Source organism: Microtus pennsylvanicus, chromosome 7 (genome assembly GCF_037038515.1).
Source record: "Microtus pennsylvanicus isolate mMicPen1 chromosome 7, mMicPen1.hap1, whole genome shotgun sequence".
NCBI classification, from domain to species: Eukaryota; Metazoa; Chordata; class Mammalia; order Rodentia; family Cricetidae; genus Microtus; species Microtus pennsylvanicus.
The window spans coordinates 59865648-59882938 of record NC_134585.1 but is presented as its reverse complement, the minus strand read 5'-3'; the positions used below and the strand labels follow the sequence as shown (position 1 = coordinate 59882938).

Below are 17291 nucleotides of genomic sequence, written 5' to 3'. Positions count from 1 at the left end.
AGTTGTAGGACGGATGAATTCTTAAGGGATATCTTGGAAATGTTATATAAAAATGATTAAACTCAAGCTGTGGACTGTAAAAAATTATAGCTTTATAGGCCGCATGCCTGCCTTACCCTTCAATCACTGTCAAAGTGATAATTTCTACAATAATATGTTTCTTTTATTGTGAGATTCTAAACATCAAGTACTGTTTAAACATTAACGGAGTTGTTTATGTTAGCGCTGTACCCAGCGTGTCACGCATCAGGCCACCGTCATCTCTCGTGGAATGTAAAATTCTGTCATGAATCATGGCTTGCATATCGGAAATTACTGTAATTTTGATTGGAAATTACAGGGCTCTTGAAATGTTTCTAATTATGATAGAATGTTAGAACTGCTTCAAACCTGTGTGTTCCTTCAGATGTCTTCATTTACATGCCAAGACTACACTTTACAGAGAAATGTCCTGTCTCACTCCACCCCACCCACCCGGCACATTCTTGTTTTGACTACTTAGTCTAATTATGATGAGGATCTCTTATTTAAATACATATTATTTTGCCTTTCTTTCTGATCCTGCATCCCCCACCCCACCCTGGCCTGTCCAATTACATAATAAACTGTCTTCCTACAAAGGCCAAGCACTTTCTCCAAATCTCCAAAATGGAGGAGCTAGATGCACATTATTATAGTCAGGTCAGCCATGAAACAAAACAAACAAAAATTAATATTAAAGCTTTTCCGTGCGTCTCATGTTGCTTGTCACCTGTCATTTACCTGCATCCACCCTTCCCAGTTGCCTTCTGCTAAGTGCCTGCCACCTGTGGCTTGACTCTTGCTTAGGTGACAGTAGAGATTCCCCACGTTTGGGCTGAGTTACTGATTTAGGAACCACTTGGGCTCCTTGAGTCTGTTTGGTGTGCTGTGGTGTTTGTAAGCGTCTTAATCATCGTTGCCTCAAGTGTACACTTCCGCAATGGCGGTGAACAGCTTCTCAGTGTCTCCCGTCTCGCAGTGTCTCAAGAATACCCCAGACTTCCACTCTTCCTATTAGTGGCTGAAGAAACTTCAGGGAGCCAGGTAGAGGCTGCAGCCAAGTGACCATGTGACTCTCTTCTCTTGAACAGCTATTCTGGTCACTAATGTCTTCTACTTCCGACAACATTTTGTAATTTTTCTTGGTTACTCAGTTTAGATGTTACACTGCCCTCTTTGTGAAGACACATGCAGAATGTAAGGGCTCCTTAGGAATGAAGGTCCGGAGACTGTGTCATAACAGGACATCTGGCCAATAAGGGCGGCTGCTGAGTTTATTTAGGCTTTGTTCTTTTGCTCTCAAAGGAAACAGAAAAGCTAATGCAAAGTCTTCAACACTGACCTTTACATGGTGAATTTTGTAACTTCTGAGATAATTGTTTACTTCTCAGACTAGTGATCAGGGCTCTTCAGAAGGAAATACTGTTCCTCCGGGTGGGGTGTGTATAAAATGCAATGTGTGCATATAAGCCTTTACGTTACAGATGCACAAAGGGATGGTATTTCTAATGTGTTCAGTAAGACATTCAGCCCTTCCCATGCAGAAGAGTGACTTATCTATCCTATATTTATGTATTTGGAGTACCTTCCATTGTGAAAGGAGAGCATGCTCTCCAGTGCCGAGTGCACAGAGCGATTTGTCTACGAGGAGCCTCCCTGTGTTGATTCTGCCTTTTGACCAGAACTAAATCAGCTCATTTCTTTGATGAGTAATAGAAATGCAATTATTTTAACCCGAAATGAAATGTCTAAATGAAATACGCAGGTGAGCACTGAAGGTTAGAAAAGCTGCTACTGCCTACTCAAAAGATGATGTTCCTGAACCTGATGCAAATGGCTACAGGAACGCACTTTTTCTTTTCAGGATGTTTAGATAAGCAGCAGTTTTTCCAGGTGAGTCAAATTGGAATTTTATCAAACATTTACTCTGATAACCCTCAAATTATTATGGAAGCAGGATTTGCTAATTTTACTGTTTAAAAAAAATAGCTGATTTGGATAATAACCATTACCATGTCAAGGCTCGGATGCTGCTCGTTGGCTTCGGTGTTTACATGTGGGAGATGGAAGTGGAGTTTCTCCTTAATAGTGGCAGATGTTAGACTCTAATTTTATTCCACAGAAACCCCAGGAGAGCTCTGAGACTTCAGGTGTGTGTCCAGCGAGGGGACATAACAGCGCCAAAGGCCTTGCCTTGTCCATGTAATTTTTACATTGATTTTGTGTTTGTGGAGTGGAGCCTGCAGACCCAGCTGCATGGGCAGAGTCAGGGGCTTCTGCTGTCTCCATCCTCGCCAGGAAATGGTTCCTCCTGCTTGCTTCACAGCTCAGGGTATTCCTAGGTGCGGCAGGGAGCTATGCAGTTACATCAGACTGGACACGCTTGCAGCGTGATCTTCTTCAAACTCCACAGGGAGAGGACTGGTTACCGTGGTTTGAGCTGTATTAATAAGTTGAATTTATTTTTATTTTTTAAATACATAAAAAGAGGATTATAACTTAAAAATAGTATGACCTGTAGAATGGACCAGATAATTTAAAGACATTTTTGTTTCTTCTTCTAACAATTTCAGACACTTTTGTCTGTGAAATGTAGGCCTGTAGTATGAATGAGAGGGACTTGGGTCTTCCGTAGTCCTTGGGTTTAAAAAGCATCACTCTGACTTGTAGTTGGGATGTCTAATACAATCAAACTGCCACAAATCAGGAGGGCTAGAACTAGGGCTAAAAATGTGTGTAAAAGAATTTATAGTAGCAGAGCTAGAAATAAACCAGGGAAGCTGTTACACTGTATCCTATCATATTAGGGAAGGCACCTTCAGTGTTGTTCAGGCGGAGCTGCTCTTGGTGGAGGCTGGGTGTTAATTCATTCTTTGAGAATGTTCCCGTCACAGACTTTGCCGTGGCACGATTTTACCTGTGCAGATTCTTATTTAAGGCACTCGGGGCCCCACAAGCATGCGAGCCACAGTTTCTCTTATTTCTGGGGCCACATCTCTCAGGAGCAGTCAGTGAGATCCCTGTGCTGTGTCATCCGAGCCCATCTCTTAGATGTGCAGAGGGTCCTTGGTGGGAGCCATTTCTTTCCAGCTGGGTAGAGCCACACCCTGGTCATGGGCAGCTCAGGTTTCTTGGGGTCTCCTTGTCTGAAGGAGGAAGGGCAAGAGAAGGATTAATGAGAACCAAGGAGGAAGAGGCACAGGGCATACCTAACGCTGCAGCTCCCATCTCACTCCTATCAGGTCAAGTTTAGCATGTGCTTGACAAAGCCCCTGTACTAGATTCTTGACTGGAAAGGAGGGGTTGGTTCCTTGGTCTCCTCTTGAGAGTGTTGTTGACAACAACTGCTGGAAATGTCATGGGTGTTAGTACTGAGATTACATTTGCTATACTTTTCCAGAACACTGCCGGTTCTAGTTGAATACTAAACCAGCCTATTGGAATCAATGCTTTACGTACCTACCACCCTGGTCAGCATGGCAGTCCATCACATATGCCAGGCAATGTAAAAACAGGACTAGTTAAATTTGTAGATCTGAATAAAGTTAGCTTTCTGTGCTCTGAAACAAGCACATGCTTTGCTAAGCATAAGGCTTGTTCTTCCAGGTCCAGCATTATTAAGAAAAGTGTTTGCTTGCCCATTTTCTGGCTAAAACATTATATAAAGGGATATCTGACCACTTAAGTACTGTTCCTGCAGAAGTCAAGCAAAAGACCTTTGGCTCTCTTGTTAGTATTTTCAAATTTAAAAATCTCATTTTTTATCTTCTGAAGTTGATTGACTGAAAGTCATAAATACGTTAATTTTTTTTGCAACCAGCATAGTAGGTTTAATGGTTACAAATACAGTCACAAGTCATTAAGCACAGTTGGCCCACTTTTAGAAACTTTGGGTATAATTCAGAGAAAAGGACTTCTGTGAGTACTGGGCCAGCTCTGTAAAGAGGGTCTTGGAGAGGAAGTGAGAACGGCCACTGTGTGTGGCCGTGCAACAGTGGTTTATTCCATTACAAAGCTTGAATATTTTTAGAATCTTCTCTAACCACAGGCCACCTTTTATCCTAAAATGGTAGCAGACGCCACAAAGTGTGGTCGGAGAACCTGGGGGGGTGGTCCTGACTCAGAAGCTCTTTGGTATTCGGGCATCAGTCAGGTCAGCTCCTCAAGATGGACACCATCACAAAAGCGAGGGAAAGTTAGCTCAGGGCGAGCGTTCGTCTGCAAACCTGATGTCGTCCAGTTAAACTGCACACAGAATGTAATACGGGTGTGATGTTTTCACTGAGCGACCCGAAGGAAAGGTGAGCTTTTTCTCGGGGGTCTCAGTCATCTTTTATGTTTTACATAATGAATGTCGGTTTTATTTTAGCGTTAGCTTTTTCTCCTCACATGAGGACTGGAAATAAAGGCCTCATGAAATGAATGTGCAGTAAAAGTGAGTTTATGCAGAATGACAATAGGGAAAATACGCTTCTGATTTTCCCACCAGCAAAAGTGGGTGGGCAGAGGCCTGGCCAGAGAAGACAGCCCCACCCACTCTCCTGCCTCCGGGGCTTAACAGTTTGTAAAGAACTTGTTCCAAGTATCTTATAGAAGTCAATTCTTTTGCGTGGTAAAATAACACAAAATCAGAGATTACCTACTAAGAAGTACTGTCTGTGTTTTAAAGATTGGTAGGAATAGACCTTTCTATAATTGGCTGCTGAATAACTTATAAAATATGAACTCCAAACCATTCATGGAGTTGATTTCTGATTGTCAAATTGATGAAGTTGTTTTTCTCCCTAAGTCTTAATCTGCTTCTATTATAGGTTAATAAAAAAATAATCTATTCTCTTGATTTTTTTTTTGATTTAAGAATTCCAGCTGCTTTTGTGTTGTTTTCAAACAGTTCCCTTCTCAAGCAGTACACTTCAGAAATTGGGTTTAAACACACTGTTTCATAAACTGCCAGCCTCCTCGGCCGCCCCAGTGCCTCTGATTCCGTAAATCAGATCATAGGCAGCATGCTGTCCTATAATAAGGTGTCTGATCCTTATTACCAGTTTGTTGATGCACAGACTCCTTCAAATTGACCATCGCAACACATGGTTTCCCTGGAACTGGCTGTGATAATTAGCATGGTTCTAATGAGACAGAATGTCACTGATCTTGTGCTGAACTGTCGCGCATCGACACTACGGATGGGAACTGTCAGAGCCCGCCATCTGTGACAGCGCTTGGCGTGCTCCAGGAGCAAGGTAGAGCGTGCTCAGTAGAGTATTTTCAAACAAATGGCCCTTTTCTTGACGAGGCTTCGCGATCTGTCCAAATGGAAGAGAACGGACGACCCAACTTTGTCCTACATGAAGCCCGTTTTGACATTCACATAGGAATATTGGCTACGTTCAGTGTTACATAAGAGAGGAATCTTTTGTTTAGCAGGTGACTTTAAGTGACAGTTTTCCCTGTTGCATGTGCTTCTTTATGCTTGTGTATGTATGTGTGTGTGGCCTTTCCCAGTGGCCCCATATTGTCAGCTAATAGTAAAACGCTCACTTCAGACACTTTCCCCTGCTTTTAAAATTGCCTTGTTTAGGAGAGATTTGTTGGGGAACTGAGGATGGGTTTTAGTGATGGAGTGGTCTGAGGATATGGAGAGAATCCGAATGTGGGCAAGAACACATGAGAGGAAACAGAGTGGACAAGACATTGGGTCTGCAGACTCCAGAGAGAAGGAAGGACGTTTTCCTGGCGTGAAAGTCCAGCACTGCTTATCATTCCCAAATATGCTTTGTTGTTCTTTATTTCCTCCTCTCTGGCAGACCACACAGGGCTTGTTCTGAAGAACATTTTCACTAATCTGATCAGGCAGCCAAATACGCCGGGAAAACTGCTTTAATGATCCCACTAATTACCTCAAGTCAATATGAACTGTATTATTAGACTGAGGGAAAATATTCCATTAGGTCTCCCCCTCGGGAGTTCCTCCGCTTTGTGATGTCACCGAAGCCTTCACCCTCTCGCTTGTAATTAATTTTATTTACACACGCAGGCACGCACAAGGTCACACCTGCAGAACCAGCGCTGGCCAGGGAGCTTGTGGTACTCGGGCTTAATCAGATCTGTCATAATTACCATTCTGCATGTTTCTGACACACGCTGTGAAATATTTCAATTTAACTGCCGCTACCAGCACAACCAGATGTAGTGCGAGTGTGGCTGCATTGGAAATATTATTCCGCAGGATAAACTCTCTCCTCCTCCTCTTCTCCCCCTCCCAGCTAATGTGGCACGGAAGCTGATGTACCCTGTAAATCTTGAATGCAGCGCTAGATTGATAACAGGCGATTAGACAGTTTAACCACAAACAGCTTGTTCATTTTTCACAGATGAAAACCACATGTGGTGTAACTAAAATTTCAGCCTTCTTGTTTTCTAAGGGTTGGGGTATGTATATGTGCGTAAAATGTCCTTAAATAAAAATAAAATGCAATACAAAGAAGTTAAGTGTTTAGGAAGATGGAGAAGTTACCTAGTTCATTTTTTTCTCCAGATTATTTATCAAAGGCTTATCAGATTCCAGTTTTCCACTTTGACCAAAACTTAAATGGGAAAAATATGTGGTCTCTAGTGGATCTGGGCACTGTGTTTTCAAATATTTCTTCTTTTGCTCTGTGGGCATGGAATAGTCCTTTGACGTTATGCCTTTTTAAAGAGTTAACCCTTTTTAAATGAAAATTTTGAATGAGTTTCTAAGATTGAGTAAATGTAATTTTCCAAAAATAGCTTTCATTGTTGTTTTTGTAGTTAGTAAGTTGTCACTCTAGCCTTTGTGGTCAGATATCAGACAATTCCCAAACATTACGGGCTCAGCCAGGAAATGTCTTTCCTCGATATTTGTTAACATACAGTCATTTTGAATGATAGAGTTAGAAAATGGTAGTGTCTGCATTAAAACACCAGAGAGCCCTGCAGGAAGGTGCAGGCAAGCCAGAATTACCACCAGGTCAGGAGAATCCCTGTAAGTGCAGAAGCTCCATAGAAGTCAGAGCTCAAGGGAGAGGAGCACTCAGAGAGTAGAAAGAAACCCAAGTATCACAGACACAACTGTCGTTCCCTTCTGAATGGACATCACACGCCAGATCGGATGCACTCTTCATTCTCCTGCTTGCTGCGGTTAGCAAGCAGGGTTTCCTCTGGCTTTGGCCCCGTCTGCGAACACTCTTTCCCCATCTCTACATTGCTCCTTCCCTCTGTGAAGTTGTCTTAGATCACTGGAACGACCTTCCATCCTAACCCGGCTGTTGGGTGTTTTCTGTTTGCTCTGATATGTCTCCAGCTCTGAAACCTAACATTTCTTGCTGATTCCCATGTTCTTTTGGCCTGAGTGTCATGCTAAAGGGGAGGTTAGTCACTCATGTAGGGTCTGCCTATGAGGCTCTAGTTCAGCTGCTAAGATGTTCATTCACAGTTAGTTTGGGCTTTTTCCCTCCTTTGTGTACCCTTCATCTATGTTTGTAGATTCATGAGTTTTTCTTGTCTTTGGTTCCGCAGTCTGCGCTGTCGTTTCAAAGGTGTTATTATGGAAGATTGCATTCAGCCTCCATCTTCCATGCACCTACCATCACAACACTGTCCTCCTAAGTCTAGATGTCACTCAGAATCCTTCTTGGCGCAAAGTTCCTCTTCCAGTCGGTGAATGAACTCAGCCCTACTGCAGTCTACCTGTAATTTCAGGTCCCGAGAAGGCCTTGTTACTGAATCAAAGTTGGGGAGAATGAAACTCGGAACCTCATCAATACCGTCTGTGATAGCCCAGAAGTCTTCACACAGCTGCCACACATTTCACAATCCCCAGCAGGGTCTCCACTCAGTGGAATCCTACAGTAGCTCTTTGCAAATAAAAGATCTTACTCCACTGTGAAATCTCCTCCCCTAGTTTTTCACATTTGCAGACTTAACCAGTGTGTTGGAACCCTTTGTGCTTAAAACACTTGTTGATACAAAACGGAACCGGAAGGACAGACTCAGTGCTGACAGATGCAGTTAGAACCAGTAGTATGCAAGTTTGGGAATATTCAGAATTCTGATTATAAGGGAAGAATAGCTTTTCCCATCGTATTAGGCTTCCAGATCCCACTCTTTAAGGAAAATCTATTAGTTTTTTTCGTGATCTTACTGGGTTCTGTTTGATATAAGAGTAGTTTCCATGTGTGTGTGTTAACAGGGCACAGATAGCTAGCTAGGCAGTGGTAGCGTGCACGGGAGCAGAGGCAGGCAGATCTGTGAGCTCAAGGCCAGCCTCGGCTGCTCTACAGAGCAAGTTCCAGAACAGCCAGAACTACACAGAGAAATCCTGTCTCAAAACAAACACTAACGAAAACCAAGCTACAGATAAAGATTTTGTGGCTGTGACAGTCTTCATGCTGCTCTGACTCAGTCTACCATCCTAAGCCCTGCTGAGGTGCCCTGCTTTAGGGCTTCAGACCCACATGAGAAAATAGGTTCCCCTAGTGCTCTCTTACCTTCTTTTGGACTTAACTCCCTCGTTTGGTATCATGGCAGTGTAGCTCACACTTGGCTTTTGAGCTGAAGGAATTAGAGCACTGTCTCCTGATTAATTCTTCTGATGGGGAAAGGGTACAGTAGCTGCTGGCAGATGCACAGCTCATTGATGAAACACCTGAAACATGAACTTCATCTTTCAGAGGAAACCTTGAGTCTTGAAGAGCTGTGGCCCAGTTACCCTATAAATAAATGTGCTGTGTGTTTCCAAACAAGTCGTTTCGCATCTGAGGCTCTGAATTTCTTCAGGAAGTTAAACAGCTTAAGGAACATTACATTTAATGCCCAGTGTAGAACCAGTTCTGTGTATCTGAGACTGAGACAGGCGTTCAGTGTGAACGAGACACTATTTTAATGGATAGTACTGCCCAAAGAGGGTTTTACAAGAATAAATCACAGAAGTGCTAAGGGGTCAAGTAATGGGAAGGCTTTGTTTTATAGGCAAGTGCTGTTTTGGTGGCATCTTCATCTGAGACTTGTTAGGGATGAGAGAAAGCCCCCCCCCCCTTTATGCAGTAGCTCGTCAGGGTCCATCCTGGCAGAGAAGAAAGGGCTTGGCTTCATGGGTGCAGGAACAGTGATTGCCAGAATCAGAGCAGCACAGAAATTCCCAGGTTTGGGAGAGGCTAGGAAAAGAGAAAACACAAATTAAAAATGAACATGGGAGGCAGCTCCCTTAAGAGGAGACTGTGCACCACATTTGGAGGCGTGGAGCATGGGTGCATGCTAAGAAGTGTCCAGCACCAGCAAGAGTGCTCCTTGTCATGGGTGTAGCTTGGCTTCACTGGTGTTTGGTGCTCTAAATGAAATGCAGATTAGGTAAAAATCAATTACTTCAGGAAAGTCAGGGAACTAAAGGCTGTATGTAAACTCTAGACCCACAAACAAATGCTCTTAGGAAATCCAGTGTAGTCCACGCCAAGCTGTTACTGCCTAAATTGCCTTCGTTCTTCCTGGCTGGCAATTAATTTTTTGTTTCTTGTGTTTGGAGATTGGGGGAAGGGTAATAGCCTATGCAGAATAATTTTATTTTAGTAATTTTGATTAAAGAAACTAAGTAACTTGGACCCTGGTTAATCATAAAGACCAAAGCCTTATCCATCAAGGTGACTTTCCAGCCAGAGTTTATGTTTCTGTTGCTGGGTAGATTTTACACTGGTCATTATGGATGACTAGTGTAGACCAATGACTGTGTGCTCTGTTATTCCTACCCTCTGCCCCAGTTTTCATCTTTAGTCTTCACTTCCTCTCCCTTTTCTACTGGACTCGTCTTCTGCCCCAGCAGTAATCTCCCTTAATGCTGACCGAGCAAATCAAGTGTCTGCTTTGATAGGCAGCTTCTCCTCCCTAACTACCCTGTCCACCCTGGAGTCCATGCCTTTGTTGCAGCCCTATGCTGCCTAGCCTGTGTCTCTCCTGTTCCCTTCCCCCAGCAGGTCGGCAGTTCTCAAAGGATACTCCCCCAGCCTTGTGTACCCGTAGAGAGTTGCTCAGATTAAGGTATGAAGCTAACCAGATTAGGATGCGATTTTACATTTGGAGTTTGTAAACTCATTCTCCAGTTTGGTGACACGACCAGGAAAATAGTGTGCTCTGGGTACATTAGTGCAGTTTTCCATTGACGGTTCTTAAGGCATAGACATGTTTTAGTCGTGACCTTCAGGAGAACTGAATATGTGAATCTGGTAAACATTCTCTCCCATTGGACTGACCTGAGAACTGTTTAGGGAGAACCATATTATCCCTCCCGCCCCCGCCCCCGCCCCCCCCCACAGACTTGTACATATTCAGTGGTACAGCACTGAAGCCGAGCATCTCAGGGTGTAGTTACTCGGAGTAACTGTTTAACTCTGCTTACCTCTTCAGAAACATGTTCCTCGGGAGTGGGAGGAAGTGAATTTATTTTACAAATTCATAGATAACAAGTTTTTCTAATTTGCTGAATCTGTCTACAGTCACTCCACCCTGAACGTGTCCGATCTCATCTAATTGGCTGAATCCTATCTAGATTAGTTATAAAAATATTTTGAAGTATGTGAGTATATATTTGGTATATGTATGTGTACCAATGTACACTTAAGGTCAGGGACCCTTCCCATTCAGGGGTTCTTAACTTGTATTCAGCTTTTCCTAAGAGGACAGCTAACTTGGATGAGAAGAAGTGGTTTATTTTGTGTGACCTCTAACTAGAAGTTGATGTTTCATTCAGTTATCAGCACCAGCAACAAATCCTGGCAATATTTGTAATACAAATTTACCACCAGCAAAAACCCATCTTCATAGCACATCCTGTCTTGACAGAACTCTGGAAATGTTGTTTTTCTGGCTCATTGCTAGGAATCTGTTGCTCTAGATCGGAGTTTAGTGTGCTAGTTTAAACACACACACATACACAAACACACACACACACACACACCTTTTACTAAATCAGAAATTTTTGATAGATTGGCTTAGTCCAGTCCATTCCCACCTCCCTGTCTAAGTTATTCATAAACCAATTATGTATATCAGTATAATTGGTTTTCTTTGTAATCTATGTATTTTATTTCAAACATGTGAAAACCTTCCTGTGAAAAGGCTTCCATGAGCTTTACCCAGACTGACTGCCAGAAGGGTCTATGGCACCAAAGAGATGAGATCAGTGATAAATGGAGCAGAGGGAACAATTACATGTTTAACATATTAGCCTAGGAATTTTTGAATTTACCTGGGAAACATTTTCTTCCAATTTGTTTATTGCTTTCTGGTGTGCTTATTTTTCAAGTGCCCATCACTCTAAAGCATAATAAGAGAGGATTGCAATAATTGCAATAACATCTAAAACAAAACCCGATACGGTACCAGCAACCTTGTTTCCAGCGTAGATACCTAGCAGCAAGAGCTGTCCTTGATGAGAGAATGCCCGCTCTGCAGATGGAAAAGCATTTACAAGTTGGGTGTTGTATTTTTTTCTTTCCCTTCCTCCCTTCCTCCCTTCCTCCCTTCCTCCCTTCCTCCCTTCCTCCCTTCCTCCCTCCCTCCCTCCCTCCCTCCCTCCCTCCCTCCCTCCCTCCCTCCCTCTTTCTTTCTTTCTTTCTTTCTTTCTTTCTTTCTTTCTTTCTTTCTTTCTTTCTTTCTTTCTTTCTTTCTTTCTTTCTTTCATGCTTGACAGGGTTGAGACAGGATTTCTCCATGAAGCTCTTGCTGACCTGGAACTCACTCTGTAGTCTATGCTGTCCTTGACCTCCGAGATCTGCCTGCCTCTCCTGGGATTAAAGTCTTGTGCCACCACTGCCTGCAAGCTAGACTTTTAATAACAACCCTGAATTGTGGATGGCTCTTACCTTACTGGGTAAGAAGTGTTAGGGAAAATGCATCCCCACAGTATGTGTGCTCAGGTCTCCCCTTCCTCTGCACGGGGCTGTCTAGAGAGAGGGTCCTTGTAATGACCTGCAGAAGGGAGGGCAGAGTAGATTTAACAAGCCTTGTTTCTCTAAAGAGCACAGAACAGCGGGAGGATGCTCCGAGCACAGCAGGGCCACATTCCATTCCTGCCTGCCCGCCTCTTCTTCAGCCAATTCTGCACTGGCTGTCCCCAGCTGTGCTGTGCTTAGGGGTTGTGAGGAACAAGGGAGGCAGCCTGTTCCAAGACTTAGCCTCCCTGGTGTGGCCATTATCACCCTGACCCGTAGAATGCTTCCAGAAATAACTATGCTTTCTGGCTCACAAAATTTGCTTCTCTTAAATTAGACAAACTTCTGATGGACAGGTTAGCATCATGGAGAAAATTGCGTGGCTTGAGCCACACAAGAAGGGCAGTCCAGCAAAATCATTAGCAAGTCGCTTGTCCCTCTTGGGGGCTGACACCCACGGCTCATACTTCCCATATCGCCTTCTCGGCTTAAAACTTCTTTGTTCTTTCTCCTAGAACATTGTAGAGGGAAGGTTTAAATTTTTAATTCCCTGATTCTTACTAAGCGTAATGGAGAGTATTGCTCATTCCTAAGATGTCTGTGATACTGAAAATTTACATGTAAATCTGTTAAAAAATGTAATCCAGAAATATTTGTTAAAACAACGTAGTGCTTCCACTACATTTGCCACTATTATTTGTGTAAACCAGCACGCTACCCTATCAGGTAAATTACCTAAAAGATTACTTACTTTATGAGTTCTCATTTTTATAATTTTTTTCTTTTCACACATGGCTCACCCATTCAGCTTCGTGCTTACTGTTCTTTAGAATTTTCAATAGGAAAGAAACACTGAAATTTAACAATGGGTAGTAAGCAGCACAACACAAATTTTACTTTGTAGTGTGTGCATGTGTTAGAGTTGGCTTCAGGAAAGTCCGTTTCCTAAGTTTCCTTTTCTGAGAGAGTCCTTTGGTGGCCCTCTGCTTCCTTGAACCTAGGAAGCTTTGTCAGTTCAAGCCTTATTTCTTTAGGTAACATGCCATCCTTGTAGACTTCCATTGCTGGACTTTGCAGCCGCGCACGAGACTCTGGGAATTGCTGAGGAATTGCAGTCTGTTAGTACAGCCCAAATTGGGCCATTTTCATAACTTTGCCTCACAACTTAATTGGCCGTCCAGTTTGTGGTGGTGAGTCTTCTGCCAAGTTTTTACAGACACTGAGTGTGAGCCTTGGGATATTTCCAGTTTCCTCGGGAAGAGTGCAGGGAAGTTTGCTAGTGCAAGGCCATGTGTATTCGTGTCTTTTGGTAGGATTGGGGTGGTCTAGAAAGGAGCCCCAGAGTAGAAGATAAGGGACCAGAGCCACAGGTGTGCAGAAATCCAGGAGGCTTTACCTAGGGCTAGAGTTGACAGGAACTACATTGGTTATAGAGGAGACAGACAAGAAAAATCAGATTTTTAATTAAAGCCATTTGCTATGCATATTTTTATTACAAAGTCACTACAGAAAAATCAGAAACACAAGCATAAGGAAGAACATAAAAATATCCATAATCTCAATCACCTAGAGATACTCTGATTTAATATCCTGATTTAGGCTCTTTATGTACACAGACATGTACTTGCGTACATATGTGTGTAGCGCTGTATATGTGTATGTTGTGTTTATTGCATATTGTAGTAGCCATCAATTTCCTATCAGTGGATTTAGGTTACATTCAGCATTTGCGGTCACAGATAGTGTGAATGTGAACATTTTTGTGACGTATTGATGTGCTGTTCCTTTGGAATAAGCATTGAAAAGTGAGTTACTGGCTTAGGAAAGGAATTTGTCTTTTAAGGGTCATCACCAGACATGGTTACCATCTGCATTTCACATTTCAGAAAGAGTGTCTGTTTATAGCCCAATATCAGATAGATCCAGTATCCTAGCCTGGGTGTGGAGTTGGTGCTGGAGCTCTAACTGAGCTTTCCTGTTTAGGCCGCAGCCCATGTGGGAGGAATAGGGTGACAGCTATTCTCCTCAGCCTTCTTAATATGTTCCAGTCTCTATGGGCTGCTCAAAGTTTGATAGTGTCAGCAGTAATACAGTTGAAATTATTATTGAGTACCAACAATATACTGTGAATTAGGTGATATAATTAGATGTCCTTTAACAAAGGAAATATTTGAGGTCTGAATAAGTTGACAAATCTGCTCCTGGTTTCTATCAAGCCTCTTAGATAGACCTTAGAAGCATAGTGTGTAGAAGAAGGCAAGAGGTTATGGAAACTTACATCATTTTCTCAAGCCAGTGTGGTAGAAGCATCATCTATTAGGAAGCTGCTAGACTGTTTTCTGCCAGGCACTCACCCTTCGGTGTGGCCCGTTCTCTGAAGACAGGCCAGCAGTGCCGTAACAGGGGCATCCTTCTTCCTTCCTCCTCACCCACTGCTTCTCCCGCTCCACTCTGGTATTTGCCCTTCAGGGGCCTTTGCTATGCCTGCTTTAAACTAATGGTTTTGGATGTCACATCCTTCCCAATGGACTATGAGTTGTTTAAGTATTTTTATTTCACTTCGTTGCAGCATTCTGTGGTTATCTCAGACTAAGCATCAGATTGAATGTGCTCTGTCTCATTTGTAGCGATCACTTTGAGATTAATGCCTTTGTTGTCCATATTTTTTAGAGGGGAAGTCTTCCCAGAGGCTCTTATTGGTATAGATACTTTCCTGCCCACTGTTTGCCTCTTTATCGGTTTACTGAGGGGCCTGACTATGGCTTGAGGGAGAAATAACATTTAGAGAGAAGGAAAAAAGCCTTCCTCCTAAAGAAATAGAAAGCAGGACATGAGGCTGACTGTAGTCCAGATGAGTATGAGGGAGTGGCAGGCAGAGGACTAAAGGTAACCTGTGAAGCCATGAGCTTTGCTCTTATGTTGGTAACCTCTCGAGGTCACATTGAACAGCAGAAAAGTACGGGCAGTTGGAAGGTGGATTCACCCTCCAGTTCTTTCCTAACAGCCACTCAAAGATGGTCAAGGGACTCAAGAAAGCTAAACTGCCATCTGTTTGCCTGTCTGAAAGCTTTCAGAGCTCCAAGGCATGCTCAATCTGTAGCCCACAGGCCCCAAGTATCCAAGGATAGCTGTGCATGGAGCCCAGCACAGAAATCACACGCTCACTTATCGATTGATCCTTCCTTCCTTCCTTCCTTCCTTCCTTCCTTCCTTCCTTCCTTCCTTCCTTCCTTCCTTCCTTCATTTTGTAGCTCAACTAGGGGTTTCCAGGTGTGATCTTTGTAGATGACATCATTGTGTTGCAGTGTTTAACAGGAGGACACACCTGCAAGTCTCCAGACTGAATTATGGATCACATTAATTTGCTCTTTATAGTACTTCATTAGCTGTAGGTAGTGATTCCTTGTTCATAAAAGCTGAAGTCATCACTGGTCTGCTTCTCCTGAAAGTCAAGAAGAAAAATTTTCCACTGCAAGCAAATGAAAGAATTTGGTGCCTCTAAGAATCAGTTAAGGAAGAGGTGCTTCAGTTTGAGGAAGCCAGTGGCAGGCAGTTCTTAATGCTGGAAACAAGCTAAACTTGAGAAGTTATGGCATGAATCTCTGGGTGCTCTCCATTTTTGATACACCCTTTATGAAGAATGAGAATAAAGAGTTGGAGGTCAGGAGTCAGAATAGTAGAGAGAGGCCAACCATTCTATTAAAAATTATGTCAAAAATGGCAGTGGTGGGTCGTATTGGAGCAAGTAGGTTGTTATTCAGAGCTCATGTTCACATATAAGGCATATGAGCCAGGTTCTTCTCTTAGATTTGGAGTATATATAAAAGTCAAACACACATGAAAGGCTCTTTCCAAATCTAATGTTCTCAAAATAAAAGTCCAGATCTCCTATGGAATCCTCTACTTCTGTCTAGTGAGATTGTCTTTTTCAGATAAGTGTTTCTCAACCTTCCCAATGCTGGGACCCTTGCATACAGTTCTCATCCTCATGCTGTGACCACAAACATAAAATTATTCCATTGTTACTTCTTGATTGTAATTTTGCTACTGTTACGAATTGTAATAGAAATACCTGTGTTTTACAGTGGTCTCAAACTGAAGGGGTCACAGCCCATAGGTTGAGAACCACTGTTCTGGATATTTTATAGATTGTTTAGAATCCCACACATCGTCATTCCTCCTTTTTTACCTTCTCAACTTGTCTTCTGGAAAGACCTTTAATTTTAAAGACTCCACACCTGGCAACCTTTTAAAGTCAGCCATTTGTATCTCCTCTGGCCACGTCATTATTTGAATCTTTTGCTATGAACCCAACAGTCTTTGTGGAGCCAAAGAAGAACCGTTATGTTTTTGTCCCCATGTCAACGACCTAGCGAGGGTAAGGAAGGAGAGAAAATAAAAACAGTAGAAATCAGACATTGCTAGTGTTTTTTTTTTATCTGATTCCATTGTAAGCAAAATTGAAAACTAAAGATGGTTTGCTAGTGACTCTGAGTGCCCCTCTAACGTCACTAAATTTCAAGAGATTTCTTCCTAGGCCTGTGTAAATGTTATTTTTTATGCTAATAATAAATCTCCTGAGGCTCTGCTAGAGTTGCTTAACCTCTTAATAACAAAGGGGCAAAATGAGAAACTTCTAGACAGTCATTTTATGGCCTATTATTACCCCAATATAGAAACCCGCAGATTTTTGGCTAAGATATTATGTCCCTTAAATAAACTGGAGAGTCTGCAGGAGCTCAGGAGTCGAAAAACAGTAATCTCAAGAGCTTAACATAGCAGTATTTGAAGATGTTTTCATTATTACTTTTTCTTCTTTTTAGTGAATGCATCAGAAACCACACCTTGAAAATGAATGTGTCAGAGGGCAAACATGGATATTTAAGCTGTATTTCCTTTAAAAACCCAGCTTGGACAAATGTGCACATATCACACCCCTTTCAGTAGAGAAATACTTTTTCTGGTTCATTCCTGTTCAGACTTACTCGCCGTGTTTCCTTTAACAAGACCAACATTAACTTAGTAGGGAAGAAACTCCAGTCTCTGCTTAGACTGCTTGTGCTGCTGCTGGTGTTGTTAGATGGAAGAGGAAGATGGTGTACTTCCTGCTGGTCTATGGAGGAGAACCTGGCCCTTGTTAAAGCTGGGGCACAGTCGCTTGTTAGGCCATCGAATAATTGGCTTCAGCAGAGGTTTCCCTTCTAAGGAATTTTTGTGACATTTAAGGCTGATATGTTAGGTAAAGAACATTATCCTAGGACAAATGTTTTTATTTCAGGACATGATGGAATTCTTTTTATTAAATTATATCATGATTTGGATTGGGAAAAA

General features: G+C 42.5%; 1 protein-coding gene across 8 annotated transcripts in view; it reads left to right on the top strand.

Moving 5' to 3' along the window:
- Nucleotides 1–17291, top strand: part of Satb1 (SATB homeobox 1) — a 93784-nt gene that overhangs the window by 64384 nt on the left and 12109 nt on the right. The window lies entirely within an intron of this gene.